General features: G+C 35.0%; 1 long non-coding RNA gene across 1 annotated transcript in view; it reads left to right on the plus strand.

Moving 5' to 3' along the window:
- LOC107883974 overlaps positions 1 to 27298 on the plus strand; it is a 63741-nt gene extending 36443 nt beyond the window's left edge. The window contains exons 2-3 of the long non-coding RNA XR_003839380.1: positions 21568 to 21751; positions 23669 to 27298. This is a non-coding gene — a long non-coding RNA (uncharacterized LOC107883974). The remainder of the gene's footprint in view (positions 1 to 21567; positions 21752 to 23668) is intronic.
- The last annotated feature ends 45 nt before the right edge of the window (positions 27299 to 27343 follow it).

A 27343-nucleotide genomic window follows, 5' to 3' on the forward strand; every position in this document is an offset into this window, starting at 1 on the left:
CCCCCTTGGGTACGCCCCTGGCTGCAGTATCTATATTATGTATTAAATGTTAAACACCAATCTTCGAATTTTTTTTCAATTACGGCCAGGTAATGGCTGTAATAACGAGAACATAGCAGACAATTATTAAATGAGATGGTTTTCTGGCCGAGGTACAATTTATTTTATTTTCGATTTTATGTGAAAGTTTTAAGGTGATCGTATAATAATATAATACAATTATTAAAAACAAATTATTTGCAGCTGTAGCCGTTCGTTCGTCATTGTTATAATATTATAATATGTTATTTATAATTATTTATAGTCACATTGTATGCACAAGACGGATGATTCGCCGATTGTCGATGGTTCGTTACGGCTGCGTCAAAAGTGTCAGAACGTGACACTTTATATTATACAGCGCAACGAGCGACGTGTAGATACGATGACTGTTTGGGATTTTAGAGCAAATTACTGACAAACAACCGAAGTGGTGATGCATACAGCAGTTTAGTGCTACGAAAGCTCGGTAACGGTGAAAGTCAAAACGCCATAATAACGGCGTATAGTAATTTCAGGACAGTACCTATATATATATATACCTATGTGCTGAAACGTAGGCACTTAAAACATCATTAATTGATACTTTATGTTACTTAAACTTGTATATAATTATGTACGCCAATATATACTGTTATCGTCACGTTTCTTCGAAAGGGGTCACGCAGCGTATATTCGATTTGAATGAAAGACTGAAATTTGTCTAATATAATATATAGGTAGGACGTAGGTATACAGCGAATGTAAACAACCCTCCTACCACCACGCTACTTCACTTTGACTTAAATAATTTATCTGTTCGCGTGTATAGCTTATGCAAAACATGTCAATGTGCAGTGTACCACAGTGTACCTACCCTACCTATTATTATGATATAAATATATTATATCGTATTATAATATAATTCACTTAGTTCGGTTCGCATACTTATCAATATTATTTATTATTCCGTGATGTCCCAAAGGTCACTATTTTTCATCGTTGAAAAAAAAAATATAAAAATATTTGTTCGACAGTAATATTGTTGTTTGCGCGTCGTATTTTTGCATACGAAGTTAATCAAGTTTATAATATTCTTTTTGCAGGAGGGATTAGAAACGCTTAAGCTGTTCGCGGATTCGGTGTGCTGCTCATAATGATATCATATTAACACGAAATATATTTAAGTTGCAAAAGTCTCCGGTTCAACATTTTGTACTTTAGTGCGTACACGGGATCGGAGCGGTTCGATTTATTTTTTCGTCTCAGCTTATCTGCACGTCGTCGGGCGGACGTCTTTTTAAAAAGTCCCCTGATTGATGGCATAGGGCGTTCATAATTTATTTATATACAAACGTTCTGTTCGATTAGTATATAGGTAAATACTATAATATAGTACCTATAGGTACACTATGTGCTATATATAACATGTACATGATATTTATTCCTCGTAACCGTGTTGACTATTCGCTCATATTATAAGCAATGGCTCTACCTGACTATAATAGTTAATAATACATACTATAATATAAGCATAGAACAATATAGAAGCGAAACTCGATCAGCTGATTGGGGTTTTGTTTCCCTATGATCTGAAGTCTGAACCTCCGAAAAACATGGAAACGTTTCCGCGCACCAACGTCATGCTAGACATATGTTTACGTAAACGTTTCCTGAAACATAGGCGGGATACGCTACGCGGGGTCAGCTTGTTTACCGTTTCCTATTTCACGTATGCCACGCCCCCCTGGAGACCGTGCTCAAGGCCACAATCACCCGATTCGGCCAATTCACGGAGTTTCATACCCCTGATATAAGTGTATTGAATTATAAAATAAAACTACCTTATAATAATACGTCGATAATGCCGTTATCGGTCGATGGTCTTAAAATTCGTCACGCTGTACGAGTGCGTCATACACGCCGTATAATAAATTATAAATGATAAGTGATAACTATTATTAAATAAATAATTAAAATAAAACTAATGTCAATAGAGCGTATCATATTATATCAGTATAATATATTATTATCACAGAATAACCAGAAGAGACACCTTTTCAGTTTAACATGGGTTCTTATGGGGCACAGATTTGCAACACCTGTTGGAATATCAGTGCTGCCGTTAGAAAGATAATTCCCATTATTCTTTGTTTCTAGCGCGACTGTTATTCCCTGAACCATTGATTATAGAATAATCTATTCTATTATCAATGCCCGAACAGAGGCAGCTATATGGACAGCTGATGTCGTAAGTAAGTAAACAAACCCTTATCAGTGTGACCAGACAAAAAGAATTCTACATTTTTATTATATACATGGATACACTGATATTCCACCAAATTGAACAGATTTTTGAGTGCTCAGCGAGTGTCCATTCTGGTTATTCTGTGTTATTATCACCGATAATGTCATATAAATATGTAATAATAACATAATTATAATATTTCATCTACCGTTATAGCCTATAGGCACAAATTTAATAAATTATATTATACCCTGTACAATGTACGTGTTTTAGGGTTCGTTTTATACCGAAAACGTTGTGAAACATATATTAATTGCGATGACAGCGGCTGTATAACATATTTTGTATAAATTAGGAAGTGGATTTTATTATAATACCAACAACCACATGTTTCAAGGTTTGTAGCAATATTTTTCACAAAAATCACTAGTTGTAAAGATGAAACAAAAAAATATTATGTAATGTTGTTAAATTATAGTAAAATATGTTCATTCATAATATCGAAATAATCTGAAACCCTATACATTCACACTTAGTTTTTATTAACCAAAATGTATTACATCGGTGGTCTTATGTTATTTCTAAATATTGATTTAATGAAGGATTCACAACCAGTTGTTTAGCTTGAGTTTGTCACCCAATGTCTCTTTTAGACTATAGCCTATAGGGCAATAGGGTTAAGTTTAAATTTAAGAGGACGTCTCCATCTTACACACGTACGACATAGACAAAACACGTTTTTGCAGTCTGAGTAGAACTCGCTCAATTTCGATTCTAAAGTAAAAATACCTATTATAAAATTGAATATTCCGGACGGAAAAACTGTGCATTTTTTCTATTAGCCCCAATATAACGTTCATCATATCGTTTAGAAATAGCGAAATTTTCAACATTTTTAAATGATCTTTAACCTTTCAACATTTTTATTTTTTTAAAAAAGCGCACATTTTTGCCCCCCAAAATATTTTTTTATTTTAATTTTATAATAGGTGTTTTTATTTTAAAAACAAAATTGAACGAGTTCTACTCAGAATGTGTAAACACATGCGGGTGTGACGTCCTCTTAAGAAGTATACTGTAAAATATTATATTATGTCTTTATCCTTATATTATTGATATTATTGAAATATTTTGATTTTGGTATTTATTTTTTAGATACATTTACAAATTGTATTAAACAACTTCATATATTATAGATACACGACGACCGCTCGTACATCTCCTAATTTATTTTAAGCTTTTCAAAAATTATATACTATAATATAGTTATACTATATAATATTATTTTACTTTATGTTGAGTGCATATTATTATATTGTTCAATATCATATACCAACCAAAAATCAAATATTTGCGGCAATTCAAGTCAAATACTTTTAGTGCCTATATCCCGATTTAAAATCACAATTTAGTTTGATTTTTATCATATTATATTTTTTTTAAATATTTTTTGAAAATAATCTTATAATTATTGAATACTCGCACGTACGATACATGTTGCTAATGGACAAGTTGTACACAATGTATAAATACAGCATACGCGGCCGCCAACAGGCGTCGCAAAGGGTAGGTTAGGTGGTATGCGAGGGTGGGGGGTATATCGCGTTGTGTGGATCTGATGAGATTTCGGTTTACACACGCGAGGGAGAGAGAGAGAGAACCGTAAACAAATTGTTCATTTTCCGGGCCGGACATTGCGGGACGTGCAAAAGGCCGGGCGCGCTCGTTCGATGTGCGTTTGTGTGTGCTTATAACGATAGTAATATACGTAGCATATAACGACAAACTATACCACTACTACCACCACTATACAGCTGACTTACTACTACTCAACAACAACGACAGCGTTGTACATATACACATGTGTATATATGCCTTTAATATAGTATATATATTATTATATATCGTATAACATTATGTATACTACATACTGTAGCTACCGTATATATATACTGTTGGCGTAATACACTATATATGCGTGTTCTGCAAACACGACCGCCGCCGCCGCCGGTCGTGCTTCCGTACAAAGTACAAACACAATAAATGTTTAATCGAGTCCGCGCGTGTTTACTTTCGCGTTCATATCGCGTAGAGGTTTCCCGTCGAACGTCTCCCGCGCACATCTTCTACACCCGCGGCCAAAGCGCCGTTAGACTGTACTTAGATATCATATTATTATGTGAGTTCCAATAATATAATATAATATGATATTGTATATACAAGGCATGGTTATGTCTCCACGATCAGACGACTCCGTCACGACGAGCTACGGCCGGTATGGATAAATCTGCAGGGCTCGGGATGTGAGTGGATTTTATAGTCTCGAGATATTGGCGAGGGAGGAGCGATCTAAAATATAATTTTATTCGGCAATAGGAAAAGATTTAAAAAATAGAAAACTGATGTATACGATTTACCAACCTTATATACTTACTCGTACCATATTATAATGATATTATGTATGGTTAGAATTGTCACGTGTGGGAAAAATTAAGTAACGCGTGACAGTGGTGTAATTGTGTAATATTATTGTTTATATTATTTCACTATTGCTAAATTATAAAATAAGAAACGCTTAAAAATATGCAGTGTTCCGATCATATTTTGAACCAAAACGAATTCCAAAAATATTTATTATTTCTTCAACATCAACGTCTACAATATGAATATAATTATAAAATATATATTATTCAACAATAATCTACAAATTTCCCACATACTTGAATTTGCTCTTCTTGACATTATGGCTTAAGTATACATAAATACTCGACTCCATAAACAGTTTCTAAAAAATTTCAAATATTTCAGTAAAAGCATCATAAATATTTTGCAGTTTTAGATTTAATATTGACAATACAGTTTTTTGCCCTGTTTTTTTTTTTTTTTTAATTTTTACAATCGATTAAAATTGACGAAGTAACGGAAAACATATAAGTATAAGATATCCAAAATTAAAATAAAATAACGTCAAAGTCTGTAATTGGAACCTAATTATAAAACAGATTTTTTCAGTTCCGGTTTAAATTTATAATTTTTGGTTCTGGTTTTAGTTCATAAATTTACATAATATTATTATATAAGCTGGGTTTTCCAGCTCTAGAAATAGTGAACACTACCGTGCAGGTTAATGATACAAGATTCGTTTTATAATATTATGTACCTAATAAGAGTATAGTGTCTACGTCGTACACCTTACACTAATAAATCGTATAGACGGATTAGTATTGTCTGTATAATATAATACATATAAATGTGAAATGAGCTTATTACCACTAATGGCTAATATCAGAAATTACTATACAGATTTCTAATCTTAATATAAATACACAGATTTCTTGAGACTTTATTCTCCTTCAAAATCTTTGTAACTCACGGCTCTTGTTGAACTATTTTCAATCCCTGTCCTAGTTATAACTAACATTTTCAAAATTTTTTTTGCAAAAATGTGACACAAAATGGTGCCGTAAATTATCTAGATTAGTTTTGAAATTCGCTCTACAATTATTCCACCGCAAAACAGTTTCATTTCGTACGACCGCGACGCTTTGCTCTATCTTATAATTTAATATAATTTTCAATATATTCAAAATCGAAATTATTAACTAAAATTAATTTTTATAAAACCGTTGAAAAAATCGAACAAGAGTTTCCTGCAGTTTCGAAAAATGACGGTTTTTATTTTTGTATCGCTCGGCCACCTCAAGCACCGGATCGTCCGTCCATCCGGTTGAGCGGACGGAGACGGAAACCACCGCGGTGCCCCAGACTTTCAGCCAATATAATACCTAATATATATATATGTTACGGTAAATGATGTAAAACATGAAAATTACGTAATTAACCGGTAATTATCGTAAATATATATATATAAAATGGAGATTTTCGATATTCACCGGTTATTTGTGATATTCACCAGACTAATTGGTAAATGTTATGTATGATACTAAAATTCGATTATAACAACTTTTATGTTTTTCTGCTGCACAGTTTTACATTAGGTAGATTTTTAATATCTATAAATATGTTTATGAGCAAGATATCTGATACCTAAAGATTAAAGGTATAAGTAATCGATAATAAAGTTCAGTTTTAGGACGGGGTATCGAATATTCTAGAACGTGCAATAACAATCGTAATGACCTGCGACAATTGCCGATAACGTTTTGACGGCCCATTACGTCTTTCTTACAGATACACAGATATCCGAGATCCGACAGTATTGTAGACAGTGTCATCTGGCGTGTATGTTGTTTAGCATTTTGTTTTTTCGTATTTATTACTCATAATTTTGTTTAAAAAAATAGTAGTAAATATTTAATATTTAAATATGGATGAGAACGTTATGAAGAAAAAATTTGATGATATTATATCTTCTATATTACACAAAAACGTGTTGACAACAAAGCGTTTTTAAGTTCATCCGAAAACAAAATAACGAACGAACGAAAAAAATCAGTCTCATGTTTGCAGAAACAAGCAGAAAAGATGTTAAAGTCATCATCATCTCGATTTTATCTACTCGAAATAGGGTTCAACCGTTTAGAATATCGATACCAGATGTAGATCGTGCTCGCGGAGCTCCGCGTAATTTATTAGCAGTCGTTTTAGATGTCGAAAATTATCTTTTACAAATTAGGTGAGTACCCTTATATAAATTATTCAAATATTTACAAAAATGAATGTTATACTTTTAATATAGGTACTGAACATGGACACCTAAAACATAAAAACACAAGATCTAAGCTAGTACCTTGTAAAGAAAAACTTCTCGACATACCTAAGTTCATCAAAGAAAAAGAGCTTACTCTTCGAGAGGCAGCAGGTTTGAGCAGTATTTCAGGCACTCAAGGGTACCAACGATGTCACTGCAAAACTAAATGTAAAAATAATAAATGTGCTTGCGTTCTTCAGGCAAACTTTGTAATTCAAAATGCCATGGATCATTACCATGTGAAAATAAGTAGTTAATAATAATATATGATACAAGTACAACAATAACCATTTGTATAATTTTTTATCGTAAATTCCCGGTAATTGACGTAAAAATCTACTCATATAAATTAAAAATGGATATTAACGATATTTACCGGTAAATTACGTAAATTATTATTTTTCGTCATTTACCGTAACATATACATATATATGATACCACTGCCGAGACGCGAACGCTGGTCGAGGACGGGCGACCTCCACGCTTATATACAGTTACAATTTGTATATATATATATATAGATACACGGTTTTAACATATATATATATATATATATATATATTATATGTATCTATATACATATAACTTGTATACTATATATATATATAACATGTACATTGTACACTATACGCTCACGGCGCGAGCACACAAAGTTCGTTAAATATTGACAAGCACTACGCACACCCGGGACGAGCGTTATTAATGGTCCCGTGGACGCGTGTAAGTACGAATCGCGTATACTTACAGACGTGTACGCGACGTGTGTACACACACGCGATCTTCTCGTGTCTGTGTGGTTGTGCGCACATTACGCGCCGCGCCGAGCCGAACGACAGACGTTGATTTTGATTCATCGTTGCGGCTCGACGTCTCGAGAGTTCAAACGGTAGCGGCGGCGGCGACGACGACGACAGTCATTATAATATATAATATTATATAATATGTACGCGTATAACATTAAAATAATAACACATATAGTGCGAGCGTCGGGAATATCGCAATTATTATATTTTTATACCGCCCACGCGCGAGCCGAGGCTCAGGCTATATTATTATTATATTATATTATAATACAATTAACGTTTTTCCGTCGACGTTCGTTAATTCTGATTAGACTCGACCTTATATACAGTAGTCATATATATATATAATTGTTGTTTGGCGCGGACGCGTCGCGCAGCCGCCGAAAAGATGAATAACGCATTTCGGCGGAGGCCGTTCGAGTTTTTAATAAAATAAATTATAAAGAGAAGAAAAATAAAACACTATAATATATACCTATACCAGCTCCGAGTATACGCGTCAACGGCGCAATGTCAAGCAGTTTTTTTCTCATTCCGGTGGACGACATCACGAACGTCTCTCTCACTTACTCTCTCTCTCTCTCTCTCTCGCTCATCACTCCATCTCTCTCTTCAGTTACATCAGTCGCCGCGTAACCTACCGTTTGGTGAACGTAAAAGGAAAGAGAATAACAGTTCGAATTGCCGCGACGTCGTTTCAAAACCGTTTTTTTTTTTTTTTACTCCTCGTCCCCCGCTGAAAAGAAGCTCGTTAAAAAAGTTTTTTTTTTTTAAATTGAACTGGGAAGTGCAGAGATTCCCGCGTCTGTCATTGTCATCGCTCCGCCCGAAACGTCAACGCCACAGAAGACACCAATTTCGCCCGATTTAATGATTCATTCATTCGCGCGTCTGCCATTTTTGCGTCACCGCCGCCGTCGTCAACCCGTCGCGTTCCCTGCTGCCTATTATGGATCGTCCGTCGATTCGGCCGATTGTTATATAATATTATATATACCTACTATAATGCTGCAGGGGTGCTAAGCATTGCAAGACGGACAATATACGACTTGAGCGCCGATAATATTAGGCGCAAAAGGGGGTGGCCATATAGATGCCCTCCGCTCCAAACAAAAATGTATTCGGGGGGCAGAGTTTTCCACCTCCTGCAGTTGAAAACAGTCGTATGAGCACGCATGTCTGATAAAAATATAGTTTAAAAATTTAAAAAAAAAAATCAACTGTAGGTAAGTCAAATTTAACAACTTTTCGGAACTCTAGTTTCTATTATTACCTTTGGTCAGCACATGCAGTGTTGTATATATCAACTTATATCTAGTCACACATGTAATTGATATCCGTATACTTAGTATATACATGGAATACTGTGAAAGAAGAGCCTATACTATAATACTAACCGGGTACTTCCTAGGTATTGTTATTATTGTGTTGCTATAATATTATAAATTATAACTTTTCGGCTTTCGCTAGTTTAACAATTATTAACAGGTTTTGAATTTTTAAAATTATTATATGTTTTCATTAACATAATGTACCGACCAAGTAAGTATAATATACATCGTTATAATCATCTTAAGAGGCTGTCAGCGCACTATTTGTTTTCTCTCTCTGGCTCACACGCAACATAGACAAAATGCATTTACGCAAAATCATTTTTTCTATGCGTTTAAGTAATCTTAGAGTAAAGTAACCTATTACAAAAAAGATAGATAATAATACTTTTAAGGGAAAGACACATCGATTTGTCTAAATATTGTCTCAAAACAATTTAAACATCATTTAAATTTACAACATTTTTTATTTATTTTGAAAGTCGAATACAAAGTCAAATAATAATAAAATATAAAATAGATATGTCATTCCTTCAAAAATATTATTCTCTATATTTTTTGTAATAGGTTACTTAACTCTAAGATTACTTAAACGCATAGAAAAAATGATTTTGCGTAAATGCGTTTTGTCTATGTGGCGCGTGGGCCAGAGAGAGAAAACGAATAGTGCGCTGACATCCTCGTAATACCCGTCTTTCATACTAAATGTTTATTTTAACCCTATATATTCATTGCAATCTATTGTACGTACTGTATAAAATACACTTAGTTTTTGGTTCATTACGTATCATCTATTATTTTCATTTGTTTTGAAAGATTTCAAAAATTCTATAGCCCCCGCTCCGCTCCCATGGTAACATTGCATTTTGTCTATGTATATTATATGTGATGCATAAACCTCAAATCAGTGGTCTCAAATTGTTGTATGTGGAAAGCTCATATAGTCAGTACATTACCATGCCTATTGTATAAAACAATTAATAAATAACGACGGCGAGGAGCCCGTTTATAATATTGTTTCAATGAAGATAGCGGATTTCGTTCAAGTGGTGCTTGAAAATATTCGATAATTGAAAGTTGTACTGGTATACAAAAAGGTTGTAAACCGCTACCTAATAAGTAGGTTGGTTGTAGGTACTACTATATACCACACGTATATGTTATAATATGTGAGCTTAACTTCGACGAGACGTCGCCGTGTCATGATTACGTGCCAAACTACGTGAAGTGCAAACCGTTACCGCATCATAAACCAATCGGGGGGAAAAAACCGACTTTTTCAGACGGGTCGTGAGGTTCGAGAGGAGTGTTTAATTGCGTGAAGTTGGTGGAGAGGGAAAAAAAATCGAGAGACAAGAATCTGATGGGGGAGCAAAAAAAACTCTTCTCGGAAATAAAACAAAAGTCTCGTTCTCCGTTTGTTTGTTTTTTTAAATAATATAATCTTCCTGCCGAAAGCGCATAATACGATTTATTATAAAAACAGATGCAGTTTAAGGCTACGCGCGTTGCTGATAGTGTTAGATTTTAAATCCTCTCTCGTCCCTTCCCCACTGCGAAAGGCCAGTAAAGGCTCCCACATAGCCGTTGTACAATATAATTATTATTATTATTATCGTCCTATAAATATTATTTTATGTATTTCACAGCGTTAGCAAGCTCGGCTTATATATGCGAACTCTGCACCTGCGCCACATAATATTATGTGGTATACATCATAATATTATTCACGTCTTCATAAATTTGACTATAATCATAAATATTATATTGGTTTTAAAAATAAGACATTTTGTATATTATTATAAATTGGCCGTCGAGCGTATAATATTGGTACATTATAACTGCAGCGTGACCCGGTCGATTTATTTTAATTTTAACAATTTACTATAGACGTGCGAGATTAAAATTTGTAATACCTATATGTATACCGGTACAGTTGTTTGAATTTTGTATGGATTAGGAGAGATACTAACGAAAACGATTTATACGCGTTATTCCGTACTGTTTGCTGACCATGCGAAAAGTGATCATACACTCCTACTGCAGTTCAAATGTTTTAATTTACAAGCACCACCACTGTGGTTTTTTTCATGATAATTTTTTTTTTTTTAATACATTTAGCTTTAATGCGCGTTTATGATTTTCGTCGCAATTTCCATGCCTAAAATTCCGATCGTGTCACACGACGACTCATACATTTATAGAATATTGTTCATAAATTCATTACCATTGAGTCGGTCATTGCGAAATATTTGTACAACGATGCGCAGTCGAATAGTTAATTAAAACCGATTTCGCAGCACATTGGGATATTATTATCACAATTATATTATGAATATGTCTCTGCTCGAATTAAAATGCCGACGCTTTGTGTTGTAATAATTGTTGAATCGGTGCGTCTGTTTAGCGACAAAAAAAAAGGGTGGCACATAATATAAGATTACTTTTGGTTTATTATGCCTGGTTTAAATCGGACGTAAAACGAAAGTTTCCCGACGACTAACATAACACGACCAACGTTGAACACAGGTACTCATCGTACTCGTTTATATTATTATTATTATTATTATTATTATTACTACAGTCATCATGATTGAAATGTGTTTGAAATGGTTATTTTGTACGGTTCAGCAGAAAATAATACCGCCAACTTTTCGCAAATATTTTATGATGATAGGTCTCAAACGATAACTATACCGATTAGAATCCGGAAACGGCCGGACATTTTATTGTTTTATTAAGTATATAATTTTGTAATAGTTAACAACGTGATTTATATATCGCACGAGGACCAGCTGCACCTGTATAATAATAATAATAATAATATTAATTGTTTAGTATACACCAGCGTCATTGCTGTCTGTCCGTCCATAACTAATAACCATTATCATGTGTTTTAATTTTAATATAATATAATAATTACCTATACTCAAAATCACGCGATTTTTTTCTTATCTCGGACACGCGAAAGAAATGATAAAAAGACATCGCTCAATTCGTACATTCATAACAAGGTCACGCAGACGTAATTTTCGTGAAAAAAAATGTCTAAACGTGTGACATGTTATATTGTAATATAATAATATAATATAATATAGTGAGTGTATGCCGTGTCGTATATATTGATTTTCCATTTTCGGTACACGACGATAATATGGCCTGCGGACGTTTTAAAAGGAAACTGCGTTTGGGTTATATAGGTATATAGGTACACATGGTATTTACCGTGTCATATTATAGTGTGTGTGTACAGTCCTACTCTCGCTGTTGAACTTTAAGATTACTTTCTGTAACACTCGTAAAGCGAACGCGCTACCTACGCGTACCTATATATAATAATATAATAATATCGGTGGGTAATACATAAATAATAATGCGCAAATATGTTTCCACCGTGTACCTATTATATAGTTTATACATATATAAGACACATGTATATACGAACATATTATGAACGCCTACGAGTTGGATCCCAACTACTAAATTTGATCCCGGGTGGATTTATATATGTATACTGAGTGTAAGCACATACGAATAAATATTGGTTCTCTGGTGGTCTACTACAGCTGCCCCATACAGGTCGTAAAATCGATTCCATTGAACTCTGATTTTAATAATATTATATCCATGTGAAAATTAACTTGTTCAATTATATCTAAAAATTGATTGCACATATTCAACCGACAACGCAGTTTCCCTTCCATTTTACACAGCCTTAGAAGTTACTAGAATCCCTTAGTTAAGGTGAACACATTTATGTTGCTAGACAACCTATACATATGTCATATGTAGGCAATAACCTATATACTTCTTTGTCCAATACTCCAATACTAATATAAATATAGTTGCGTATCTCACCTTATTATATTGTATGAATTGTTATTATTATTATTATTATTATTATATCATTATCAATATTGTAAGCTAAAAACACGGTCGTCCATCGGGAAAATCGTACGATATTAATTTCAGACGTCGTCAAAGTCCGGTTGTCGTTATTTATATATGCGACGCAAGATATACACGTTTCTTTTAATTATATTAAACTAATACCAGCAATTAATAATCCACTAATAATTTACAATAGATAAAAAGTTTGTATCAACACAATTCTTTAGTAGTACAACAATAAAATTCTTATAATTTAAAAAGAAGGTTTTTGAGTATATTTGAAATTTAGACTTTGAATAACAGCATTGTTGAAGAAAATAAGTGGTGAACTTGCTAGGTGAATCACGCCATATATAATAATAAAATTAAAATAAAAAATTATAAAAATAAAATCAATGTGGTAGATGTTTATATATTTACAACATATATAGATAGGAACCGCAATGTTTACGAATTGTAATTTATAAACTTGAAATTTGGTAGTACCTAGGTAATAATTACGTTTTAATTTTTTTTGCATTTATTTTGTTCACCATTTAACATTCTTATTTTAGCGAGTTTGTTTTTTTCAACAGTTGATAATTATTCTTTTTGGTTTTAGATAATATTATGTTACCTACACTTTGACATTTTTTTTTTCAATTATTTAAAAAAAAAAAATTAGTCTTGCAGATTTAATTTCTGAATTACGTTTTCTGTGAAACGAATCAGTCATCAGGTCTTAATAATATTACGTATAATAATTATGTACCTATATAGATGTGCCAAAGTGAAAAGTTGTATAATAATAAGAATGATTTTCATCGGGAACCAATTAGTAAACTTATTGCACCAATTCGGTTTTTCGTCTCTTGACCGTCGATTTTCAGTCCAATCGTGGGTTCAATAAATCCAGCTGATATAGGTACTACTGCAATATTCATCATGGGCTATAATTTAATACTACATTTTATACCTTTGTCAGATTAATCGTGCACGTATATGTACGGGTATATGGGGACTGCAGGTGGTGCACATACGATTATTTTACCTAACCCCCCACCCTGAAACGAATTACATCCCCTTGCGAATACAGCTACGGTCGCCTTTGTTTTCTATTTTAATCAGTGCAAAACATAATATTATAGTATATTGTTTAACCCACCCGTATACAATTCGTTGGGAATGAAGAAGATGGCTGTATGGGTTGCCTATACATAAGTGGTATATCATGATGTTACTAAATTGCATTTATTTCATATTATAGGTTTAGGTATTATAGCAGATAATTTACTGACAATACCTAAACTTCCTATTTGTAACCATTCGAATTTTACCTAATGATAGAATTTTTTAATTGTTATAATTTCTTATATTTAATCACGGACTTTACTAGACGTAGTATTTTTAAATGAACCTTTTTCATCGTGTCATCGAATTACCGATATACCTATAGGTGTATCTATTAAGAATTGCAATAACTTTATGCTAATATTCTAAATATAATGAATCATACACGATTTCGAACATGAGAACTCTAAACTATTATAATAATGGTGGTATACTATGTATTTGAATAACTTTTAATGAACTATCTATTTTTTAATAGAAAAAAAAAATTATTATGAGTTTTTGCCATCTCTATATTATATTATATATATACGCACGCGGCGTTTACCAAATGAACAGATTGCGTTTGAAACTCGCGTATGGCTTGTTGAATTTTTTTACCGCCTATTCATGCGTATAAGGCATTCAATTATTAAAATTACACTGAAAGTTTTGAGGATATTAATTTCGAGATTGGTTAGAGCCGGTCATTAAAGGCGAACAATTTTGGCACTACGGCCGCCGCTCTGCCGTTATACGGGAAACCCGAGGCTAAAGGGTCCCGGGTTGGCGTCGGTGGCGGTAGTAGCGGCGGAGGCGGCCAACTTCCGTAAAGCCGATAACCTAATAAGCAGCTTTTAAGTTTTACGCAGCAAAATGGCGTGTGTTTATTCTCCGGGAACGAAAGACGGCGGCGGCATCGCGGGTTATGACGGGATGGGGTGGTGGAGGATAGCGCGAGATCGTTTGCAACAAGAAACTAATTTCGCTAATGGAGCACCTCGCCGTTTGGCTCCTCTTGATTACATTATTTGTGGCATCTGACCTACAGGCTAACATAACTCAGCAGGCCACCCGGTCAAAAGTCGTCGTCGTACATATTATAACGCACGTACGTCATATTAATTATACTAATAATATTGTTTCTCACCATACGCATTTTAATCTGCCGACGCATCATTGCGTCTTTTGTAGCTATATGTATACCTACATTAGGATATAGATATATTTTATCTATTCCCTGGTAATTTTATTTTGCCATGTACAGGACCGCGTTCCGTTCAAAACGATCCATAGATAATATAATATATTATTATATACTACGGGGTTTTATTTTTTTATCATTGGGTCGCATTCGTCCTGCCGCGATCGGTCGACCAGCACTCAGGAAATTGGCTGCGTCCGAGGGGCGAATTCCGGCGTACCGTATATTATATACACGCAGTTCGATTGGACCAAGACAAAGTGTCCGGGGTAGTCGTCCCGAGCGGTGAGTTATTGGAGTCCATTACGCCAACAGACCACTTGATCTAATCTATTTTCCACGGCCACCGTGCCGGAACGCCGGGCGCAGCTTCGGTATAGTAGTATAGTATAGTAGAAGTGGTGGTGGTAGTGATGGTAGTAGAGTGGTAGTGGTGGTGGTGGTACTAGTAACAAAACAAACGATCTCCGGCCTAGTTTAATATCCCCAAAGACAAACTGTTTTACTACCACCCCTCCTCTCTCGCACGCACCGTGCACTGTCTCTCACACCGAACCATTTTTTTTTTTATGTCCGACGGCGCTTTACCAATTGGTTTCCCCTTTGATTCTCATCACCATTCGGCAGTATAGTTGATATCAGGTGTTTTTTCTCATTTTTTACGAGGGTCGACTACTTTATGTGAATCGCCAATCGTTACTATTTCCGTACGTATGATACCCCTCACTTCCACCCTCACAAGTGCAGTGCAGTAGTAATATATATAGTTCAATTTCCGTCTTTATATTGTTGTGAATGTTGTGATGTTATTGTTGTAATAATAACGAGGCCGACGTGTTGCCCAAAGTAATTTGAATGTAACGTGTTTGATATCGTCATAAATTATAAATTTCTTACTACATCAGCATATTCTCTTCATTAATCCGAGTCAAATGCAATTAACAACACACATACATGCGAATTATTTTATTAATAATATTTAACAGAACGGTAATACGATTTAAAGACGCCCGTCCACAATGCTGGTAAGGGGTTTTATTATTACAGACAAGTAACATTCAATCAACGTTCCGGGTGAATGTAATTTCGAATAATATTAACGAAAAGCAGAAATTAATCACTGAAACGATATGTGACTACCACGGTGGCTTTAACAATTTGAACTGGCGTTCACGTCATATTAATTGTATTATACAGTATACACTACCAAAACTATTTGTTGTTTTCATCGACCAGGATTTTAAATACGACTAATATAAAATGAAATATTATGTTCCCGACTATAAAATGAAATAGTATAAAATAAGTGACAGATCACTGTTGTATTAAAACGGTGAGCGCGTAAAATGAATAACGCACGTGATAAATATTTTATTAGATTAAAATTACGATACCTATAATTACAATATTATTGTAGATGCACGAGATATAATATTCAATTGATATAATTAATAAGTGATAATTAAAAAAAAACTTGAACTATTTAATGTCAATTATTTTAAAAAAACTTGTCAATTAGTATAATATATACTACATAATTATTATGTATCCGCTCTGATGTTACTACAGTAGGTAGGTATCGAGTGTACCTCGTCATTGAGTAGGTCACTGTAATGGATGTGTTAAATTTTAATTCATTGAATTGAAACCATTGTATAGATTGATTAAATACGGTTCTTAGCGAAAACACTCGAACATTTTGTTAACCACGGTTACAATTATTAGTCATTATTTAAATAATTTAATTAACATTTTAACGAATGTTAGATTTTATATGAATACATATATAAATTAATAATAATAAATACATAAATACATTTTAAATAACTGAGACATTTTCACTTTTAAACCACCAAAGTACAAACTATATTACATTTTTACCGGAAAAGTTAAAGTTGATGATTGGAAAATGTTTTTTACTACAAAAAGTGATTTCAGACACGACAAAAAAACTGAATAATAAATTAATAAAAACACACATACATCATGATGCATAATTTTAAAATAAATATGCCATTTGTCGATCATCCAGAATCTAAAACATTCAATAATTAGTTTTAACATTATAAGAGTGCAAAAAATAACACTGTTAAATAAAAAAAAACTTTGTTTGGTTCTATAAAATAGACACAAATGATTTTGCGGGTAGCCTCAGCGTGCAGGAAATCAAGGCAATTGTCATGCTGAGTATTTACGCGTAGGTGGAGGATAAAATCTACATCTTCTATATTAATATTTGAATATTGAGTGATGTATTTTTTTTTATCTGTATTTCGATACTAATTGGAATTATGTTCAAATATTTCGACAGAATTATAGTAATAGGTACAATACAGAAAATGAACAAAAAAAAAAATGAATATTTCAAGGCTCGTTTGAGTAGGTACAACAATGTGTTATATAATACAATACGTACAATACGGGGCCGATCAGTATTTTACGGAGATTCAATAGTATATTTTTTTCTTTTCACAACGTGCAATACGTCCCCGGGATCGACCGACCGTTATCGAAACGATCGTTTAGGCAACAAAAAATACGAATGTAAAGAAAATATCTCAAACTCTGAACGCGCGAGCGAGAGTTCTTTATTATTATTATACTTTTTTCGTCTACCAATAAGCGGTAGATATTTTTACCGTCCGAGTGTTGACTACTGCACTGGCTGTACCTATAACTTATAAGTATTGTGCAGCGGGCCAGCCCAGTCGTATTACCACGACATTATATTATAATATTATGTTGTAACCGAAACGGACCGCAATCCTCAGCTATACCGGGTTACCATTATATTATGTACATTATACGGACAGAGATTCGAACTACAACACAGGTCAACGCCTGCACGTCGGAGGGTCGACTTACACATCATACACATATTATAATATAGTGTGTGTGTGTGTGTGTGTGTGAGAGTGTAATGCACCGTTCGTAATCCCAGTATACACGGTTGCACTCCCTATCATCGTATAATATAATATGCATACAGGGCGTAACAGAAATAGCTTAAAATTGTAAAAATAATAGAGCCGTATGTAATAATACTTCTTTTCATATCAATATTAAAATATATTATAATTTATAATAATTAAGCATAATATAATATCTAAAAAAAAAAAATTAAATCATAAAAGTATAATATGTAGGATTGCAAATATACGTATAATTGTTAATCAGTTGTCTCTGTTACGTCATCCTGTATATATCCCCAGACACGAGGTGTGATCCGATTTACCTGGCCGGGTGAATAATCAAATTTCTTGAGTTCTCGACATATCGCTTGTCGCTACCTATATAGGTATACTACATATTATGTACCATATTATACAGAGTGCGAGACTAGCACTCGAATCAACGCCACTGATCGCAGAGCTCAAACACGTGCGAAATCACATATAATATAATATATAAATGTATAATACAGTGTCATGTTCTCAAAAGCTTCCCTTCGGGTAGTTTTAATATAAAAGCATATTATTGTCGCCGACGCCGCCGCCCTTTGTACCGTCGTGGTAATCAGATAACATTGGTATATACTGCAGCAGCGGTCCGGGGTGGTATCCTGCGAGCTTTAAGCGTTCCCTGTTCACATCACACAAACGACCGGGCGGCACTTTGGAATTCAAATTAGATATAGACGACGCGGTAGCCCGCGGGTCGCAACGATCGCGTCGAGCGGTCATGGTGGACGTGGAGCGACGAGGAGGAAGGGCTTCCGGTGGGGAGCGGGGTAGTGGCGAACGCCGACGTGACGGATAGACGGACAGTGGCGGTGGATTTAACGAATTTCCTCTCACCCAGTCATAATATATATAAGCATAGTGGCAGCAGTATGACAATATATATGTATGTATATATACACATGTATATTACAGTGGCGGGCACGCCGGGTTCCAAAGTTTTATTCGCAGCTCTTCCGGAAAGCTGGCCAGCGGCCGGACCGTCCCTATATAATTGAGGTTGAAAAGACGTGTAAAGGGACAGGGTGGAGGTGGCGACTGCGGCACGTGAGGAGGCGATCGAGGGCCGAGGCTGTTTTGTATTCCACGTCGTTAACATGCGATTGCGCTACCTTGTCTCTCCGGGGGGTATGTGTATGTGTGTGCGTGTGCGAGCATGTCCTGGACGGTGTTGGTCTGTGTGGGGAGGTTACGCGAAGGAAACGTGCGAAAGACTCGCGGGATGACCGTTCAGTGGGTGCCAAAAACGCGGCTGTGCACAATCGATAGCCACGTCGGCCACCGCCGGTTTTAGCCACCACTGTTTACCATCTGCCGCCGTTCCCAGTACCGCTGCTTCCGCCACCGCCGCCGTCGTCGTCGTCGCAGCTATGCATAGTTGTTATATAGTCCTCCTCCGAAGACTTGGACACGGTCGTCCTCGTGTATATATACGCTCACCACGCCTGCACCGCCACCGCCACCGCGTATATAGTCCGGTCGATAACCATCCAGCTGCGTTATCTTCACATGCACGCACACACAGGCACACACGAGCTCATTTGAATATTATAATAATATCATATCATACTGACGCCTAATTCACACGCTGCAGCATTTCCACATTAATATGTTACGTCATGTCGTCGGACTTGTATCTGTCTCTCTACAGGTTATGAGGTGCACAACGTGCGAACGATGCACGTTTATACAAGATGTATTCGTGGCACCGCGCGTTCGGTCGTCGCAAAACGTAAAAACGAGAGACTGACACGGACCGAATGACGAACGTCATCAATCCGCGCGACATATATAATATATTTAACATTTTATATCCTCCCTATACAGCGTGCGTCTTATGTACCGTGTGCGTGCGTGCGTGCGTGTATACAATATACATGTAACTAGTATAAGCCCTCCGCACGTCTTAATCGGAGAATCGAGTGAGGGACGTTAATTAATAATTATTCCGCGCTCGCGTTTGTGTGCCGCCGCGCGGCGATGGATGGATTATGTTCCCATGGGGAGCCGAACGATGTTTAAGCTGCTCTCCGCGCGCGCGTGTGTATATAAACTATATATTATATCTGTATAAACTCGTGTATACCATGCGCCGGATGAGGACTATCGGCGAGGATATTTGTTTATTCCTGCTCCCGTGTGCGCACACATATAATCATTATCCTGCCGTCCTTCCTGCATTATATAGGTACACGTCACCTTCTCCTCCTCGTCATCCTGCGGTGTACACTCACACTCGTCCTACTCTTTTGCCTCCCGTCCACGACCCATTTCACGGGAAGGTGCCATCGCCGTGATAACGACATTACCGCGGGGCGCCCGCGTATAATCGGCACGTGTGGAATTTCGCGCGAGCTCCCGCATACCTGCCCAGCTCGCCCGCAAGTTAATTAAATTCGCACGGATACGTCAAAATAACAAATCGCGGGCCAACTATACGGGAATTCCGTTAATTGTTATGGAAATATTCCAGATGGCGGCCGATGTCGTGCGGAATTTTTCACATAATTTCTGCGTTACGGATCGACGTCTGTGAATGTTTTAAAAAAAAATATACACAAAACATAATTAATATTAAATCGACTGTATATTATATATATATATATATATATATATATAGGTATATAGCTACTCGCAAAGATTTAATGTTATACTGAAGCAAATGTGAAATGACCCAAATAAGTAGCCTCTGGAAGGGGGGGGGTACGGGGGTCTGTCAAATTATTTTTTCTGTGTATGAAAAATATATCAATCACACTGCTGTTTTTTCAATCTATAAACTTTCCTTCTGTTAGTTCAATTATAGTTTTATGAGAATATTCTAGGCATAGCTGGGCGAAAATGTATATATTATAAAGATAAAGTAAATCTAAATATATGTTTTACATCCATGTGACCATGTCGTTAGTTTTAAATTAGGTGGTAGTAGTTTAGTATCATCTGTACAAATTTAAAATTGCATATTAAAATATAAAAAAATAATTATCGACATATTTTAATCAAAAAATGATTTGGTTAATTTATTTGAATATAACTTTCTTAATAAGTTATCAAAATATATGTTATTATATAAAATCTAGTGTACCTAAATAAATGTATCACATATTTATGTATCAACCGTTTTTTTAAAAATATTTTTAATTCTATTGTATGGACAAAATAGCAAAAATATAATATACAATATACATTCAGTACTACAAATAGTATAAACATTATATAATATAGTATATTGTGTAAAAATCTATTTTGATATTATTAGAAAGAAATTAATTGAAATTGAATAATAACAGATCATTTTATATTCTGTCATAGGTACTGTATTGGATTACGACCCCCTATAAATATCAGGATCCGCCTGATCATCGTTCCAATTTACATTTAAGCAGTTGGATTCTGTAACCTGCAGTTGATGCTCATAGTCTACATATAAATAACCAGAGTAAAATATGTTTCCTTCGCTGTGCACGTTGGGTCAAAAACTAATTTTTAAATTATGGTAAGTTTTGTTTATTTACTGAAATTATATCTGTAAGACTAATTCCTACGCAAATATAGAGCACAAAAATAAAATAAACACATGCACTAGGGGTAATATTATATTTGTTTAATAATGCAAGTATAATATAAGTAGGTGGTACATTTTCATTTTAATATCTTAAATTTTAATTCGTATTTATGTCGAAGAAATTACATTTTTAAGGGTAGCATATTCTGTTATGATAAAAGATAAAATGCAAATAGAATAACGTCGGTTCTCAGAAATCATAATACTTAAAAATTATAAAGTTTATATTATAATGTACATATTCTCGATTTATTAAAATGAAATAATGTACGTTTCTATATTATATTATAGCAAATACATTTTGTTTTAGTATTGTCCGAAAACGATTATTAAATGTATGTACTTATCCGGTTATCTTTGATGAAGAATGACTTACTATATGGGTACAACTGCTGCAGTTAACACTCTAGGTACATACCTAAATATATTATAATAAATAGTTACAAAACAAATTTCGTCCGAAAGTTTCTCAGTCAAGTTCAACAGTGATCTTCACAGTTTATATTCTATTTTATAGCTTAACATTCATTACTTCACATTAACGCCAGAAACTTTTAGCGTATACTGGTGAAATACTAAAATGTAATTTTACAAACGATCGAATACCGTTACTTGTACAGTGTTTCCATACTTACTTACCGTGCCACACTAACTTAGTTTGACGGATCGCTTAATATAATGAGCAAAATATGCGTGTAAACGTACCTACACCGTAAATGTACCTACGCCATAATAATTAACGAGCGCAGTCGTAATTGATTGTTATTGTAATGTGTGACAAGGCGTACAATAATAATTGTGTTGTACGCGTGGAGAACGTCAAGACAGCGGACCTATCGCTTAAAAATTATAATAATATATTGTATTTCATAATGTTTTAGTAAACTTTTCACTGATTGCATCATGATTTCCTAAACACGTGTTTATTGTTATAACTATAATCTATAATATATACGCCGTGAATTTCCATTCGATTTACAATATTAACAATCGATTAACATAATATAATAACACCTATAATATTATGCAAAGTTATAATGTTTTAAGGATCTCGACCAAATGCATTTTAACGGGTAAAAGTTAAATATTACGATGTCGATGAATAATTACTATTCATATTTTTTCTAACGAAAAAATTCTGACCGAATAATATTAATCAAATGTTTTAACTGTATAGTAATACCTATATTATAATATAGTAATAGCCATAACCCCGAAGAGATTACGTATTCGATCCGATATATAGCGAAGACATTTTAATGTTATGCAAAAATCATTCCAGAAACACAAATACACTTCATTACACGACATTTCTTATATTATAGGTATAATATATTTTAATAGTATGAATTGATTGTAGCAGACGCGTTTCATTTTGGTTAACTGCTGATGCTGATGAAACAATATTAATAATAATAACAATAACAATAAACTATGTTTTTATTACGTTTTACATCAGAATATCGATAGCATGAAAATCTAATACACTGCAATGCAATAATATTATTATAGTGGCTTATAAATTATTATGAAACGAGATAAACGTTAAATTGCTCGCAACGAAATATAAAACATCCGTCTCGAAACTTTTACGTTATAATAGATATTATAACGCTATAACACTACAGTAATAATTATTAATATATGTAACGTATTAAAGTAATGGCATGTGAAATGTTCTATCTTGGGCAGCATATTATAATTATTTCGAAGCGCATATATTATAAACGCGCGTCGAATAGTGATTAAAACCGCAAACGGCGTAGCTTATTATAATCATAATAATATTATAATGATGGTCGCAGTGATATCGTCGTTACTAACCTAAATCAAAATTTATCATTTCAGAATACGATATAAACGTCATATTGTCCTGACATAAAGAGAGAGAGAGTAGAGAGAGTGAGAGGGTCATGACGATGCGGTGGTTGCGGGGTGCAGTTCGAGACGGAGATATCACGCGTAAGCGCAAGCTTAATATTATATTTGTGTTTATAAATTATAATATTATTATGAATTGTGTGAATGACTTTCGTGCTGAATTTAAATTTTAAGTTTAATTCAATAGTTATAAAAAAATATATTATTATGCGTTGATGATTAGTGTATTTCAATTTTAAATTGTTCACGACGATCCCCTGTTACGCGTATACTATATAGATATAATGTATAATGTGATGACAATATCGTCAGCCTACTATTAAAACGTTTGGCCAACATTATATAGATGATAAGTAGGTACTTACTGTGATTTGACTATAATGATAAAGTATACAAAAATAACTATAATATAGAAAGTCCTATATTTAACTATGAAATATATTATTACAGGCACAAAACACATTTCTAGAGCAATTTGGTTTCATAAAAATTGATATTAATGTAAAAATGCATATGGGTACTGCTATGGCTGAAGAAAGTTTACTTTGGAATTTTAAAAATTCTTCCTCTAACTTGAATTTGGAGCTTATAAACCGATATTTCAACGATTTTGTTCCAAAATCTCAACTATTTATTATAATATAATATAGTTTCAGCGGTAATGGTATTGTCGTACTCGACGTCCATCTAAATTTGCCAGGTCTGCGGACAGAGGGCACACACACACACACACGCACACACACACATACATGTACATAATATAGATATATAAAGCGGTGAATAAATTAGCTCGAATGCTGTCCGAAGAAACATATTACGCAAAGTTTTCAGCCCCTGCACCGCCACCTGCCCCCCTCCCCAAAACCACCCACGCTCAGGGCTCGACCCCGCAGAGAGTCGGCGGCGTTGGCGTTGTCGGTGGCTGTGGCGGCGGGGCCGTTTATTGATTTCGGGACTTGGCGTCGTGTGTACCACGTACGCGTGTTGTAGGACCGCTGTAGTCCAAAGTACCGATGCGAGAACGACGACGTAACCCTTTTTCTGCAGTCTGGAGTTGGCCAGCTATCCGTTTCCCCCACCCCTATACATGTACACGCGGTCTAACCTTTTCCGCAACCCTTGTGGCAGCAGCTGAGCCGCCTTTGTTCGGTCGACCGTTTGTATACGCAAGCACCCGAAATACCGGTCAAAGCGACGTTATACCGGACGAAACACATCGTGCTGCTGCAGCGTACAAATTATTATTATTATTATTATTATTTCTATCATCATCGTCGTCATTATCCATTACTATTGTACCATTCGGGTCGGTAAAAGTTTATGTTTTTAATTTATTTACTTCTCCGAGACTAGAAAACGGCTTTCGAATGTTTTTTTTCGTTTTTTTTTTTTTTATTATTATTATTATTATTATTATTATTCTGTACGTATTATACATAAAAGGCCGCCGACTAACAATGTCGAACCAAATTCTTCGGGCACTGATTAATTCCAAATCCACCCTCCGCCGGCCACGCGACCACCCTCCGCCTCCATTCAGCCGCTACCAACGTAGTCGTAGTCGTCGTCGTCGTCGTCATCCAGCGGGGTCGTCCGCGGCGGGGGCGATATTATTGAATTTTTCATTAAGCGCCCTCATCAGGGCTGTGTTATTGTGACCGAAGATAATCAAGGCATGTAGTTTTTTTTCTTTATTATTATTATTTTTTTTTTTGTTATCGTCCCGACCCAGAATAATTCCATACACAATTAAACGGAGTTCTTTCGACTGGAGGGGTTCCGGAGCGGAAAATCGATGTGCCTCGATCGGGCGGTTATGGTGTAGGGTGAGTAGTGGCGGGTGAAAGAGATCGCCGCCGCCGCATGCTCTCGTCGGTATATTATAGCAGCGTGTACAGAGTTGTGTATTATATATAATATCATAATATATAGTGCAGCGTATAGTCATAGCAATAGCTGTATATATAGCTCTGTTCGGCACTCGCGTAGGGAAATATTCCGAACTTGTTGCCAACAGCTGCCACGACTGTCGTCGCACACAGAAGGGATAATATAATATAATAACGCGCGCGACCGTGCGGATGGAAACGCATTCGGGCGAAGGCGGAATATCCATAAATTCGCCGAGCGAAAACAAAAACGCGCGACGTTTTGTCGTCTCGTGGACACCGCGAACTTATCTAAAGCACGTGATACATACATATAAAATATATGCAAACAATATATACAGACGCGACCGAGTGGTTCCGAAGGGAGTGACGAACGCGTGGGCGAAGAAATTCTAAAATTTTATATTCATCTATATTGTGAAACTTTTTCTGAAACGTTATCGTAAGTCTGCTCCGTCAAGACTCCCTTGTCATTTCGTAACTATTGTGATGGTTGTCGTCGTACCTTTTCAGGCTGATCACGAGCGTATAATATGCATCACGCAATTATAATCGTCGTCGCCGTCAGGGGTGCAAAACAACTTTTCTCATGGCAAGGTCGCATGGGGGAGGGCAAAAAATATTATTATAGAGAGCCTCGATTATGACTATCGATTATAGGTCGGGTATAAATGCATAATATAATAATTTAATATAATATTATTTAACACTTGCGTACAATAAACTAAAACCACCACAACATTTCTGACGTTTTTACGTACCTATGTGTTTGCGACGTAACATTTTTTTTACATTAATTTGAGATATATATTTAGATTCATTTTAAGATTTTGAAACAAATATTTTATTATAAATATTTTTTTATTATTCGAAAACCTCATTATATAGTAGTCTACCACATTTCCACAGTGGTTGTGGGTTACATATTTGAGTGTACTTTCGTATAACTACTGGACTTAAGTATTGTCTGTGCGACTTATTATGCGACATACTTACTTACTTCTTATTTAAAAATATTCAATAATAATTAATAAAATAGTCAATAATTTCTAAAATATAATATAGCAGTATAGCGATAAGAAGCAATAAGTATATAGTAGGTAATAATATTGTTTGCTGCACATCACATTCCCATATAGTTACTATGTAGGTACCTGCGTATACTTTCTGCAGATTTGAAGCTGTGAAAGATTTAATTTTATTGAAGAGTTGAGGGTGGAATGGGTGAATGAAAGGGTGTAAAAATTATACGTCTGCCCTCTCCAGGGTAATTTCCGAACGCTCTAGTGTCTATATGAACCTTATTTGACCACCTTCTCCACTTTCCAGCGGCACTGGTTGTCTCGAAATTGTTTTGTCTCGCACACATGATAATAATAATAAACTATTATACCATCGGTAGGCCGCGTATAATAATATATTATTATTATTCAACACTAGCGTACAACGAACTTTGATACGGCATCACACGACATCTGACATTTCCGCGTATGTGTTCGCAACGCAACAAACCTTTGTACGCGTAATTGCAGAGTGTTTACTGACCGAATAAATACACTGCGCTCAGCACACGCACACGGGGCGACGGCATTAACTACAAACGCAAACGATACACCTATATTATAATACAACATGTTATATACACTCTGGTTCGCACGCGATCGCTAATAATATATAATATTATTATTAAAATGCACACCAACTTAACACGTGATAATATATTATATTCGACTTCACTCTTCGCGGTGCACAA

This window comes from Acyrthosiphon pisum, chromosome A2, assembly GCF_005508785.2.
Source record: "Acyrthosiphon pisum isolate AL4f chromosome A2, pea_aphid_22Mar2018_4r6ur, whole genome shotgun sequence".
NCBI classification, from domain to species: domain Eukaryota; kingdom Metazoa; phylum Arthropoda; class Insecta; order Hemiptera; family Aphididae; genus Acyrthosiphon; species Acyrthosiphon pisum.